This window comes from Ischnura elegans, chromosome 6 (assembly GCF_921293095.1).
Source record: "Ischnura elegans chromosome 6, ioIscEleg1.1, whole genome shotgun sequence".
Lineage (NCBI taxonomy): Eukaryota > Metazoa > Arthropoda > Insecta > Odonata > Coenagrionidae > Ischnura > Ischnura elegans.
Window position 1 is genome coordinate 89,750,419 of NC_060251.1, and position 823 is coordinate 89,751,241.

The window sequence follows — 823 nt, forward strand, 5'->3', positions numbered from 1 at the left end:
CGGGGAAAATCAACAAGCCTGACACATTTTATCTTCACACCCATTTTGAGGGGGCTCGGGCCCCCTCAGGCCTCATGGAGTCGGCGCCACTGGTTGCTGTGATAGGTTAGGACAGTTATATAAATCCTGAAACTGCGTATAAGTTATCAAACAATAATTTCTAATCGTTCACAATTTATTTTCTCATGATATTTTCTTGTCCTACTCAGCCGTTACAACACAAAACTGTGGGGGGGGGGGGGGGCTTAACAGCTGGGTTAACATAATTAAATTTGTAACAGAGAGATAGGGGGCCCGTAACAATTAATATAACTATTGTTACATTCAAGCACAGCCGTATATACATCCAGTGGCGCAGCGAGGGGTGGGTTTTGGGGGAGAATTTTTTTAACTTTAATCCATTTTACTTCGATTTTACTTCGGCGCGGAATTCAAGTTGAAACTTCAAACTGCTCTAGGGGCGAAATTATTCAGCTCTCAATGGTAAAATTTGGTGAGAGCCTTTCTTACACCCACTGCTTTATAAATCAGACAAAATATTTGGTAGTGTAATCCCTTCTATTGGATTGATATTACAAATAGAATAGTGTAAGGATGAATAAAATATCCCTCAGAAAGCCGTAAAACTCATCATTTTGAACCATGTATCTAGGAAGAGAATAGCATTAGCGAAGGAGGCGTTCATGAACAGGAAGGAGCTTCTGAGAGGATCGTTGTGTAAGAGTTTAAAGAAAAGGCTGGTGAAGAGTTTGATTTGGAGTGTAGCTCTCTACGGTGCGGAAACGTGGACACTGAGGAAAGATGACGAGAGAAGATTGGAGGC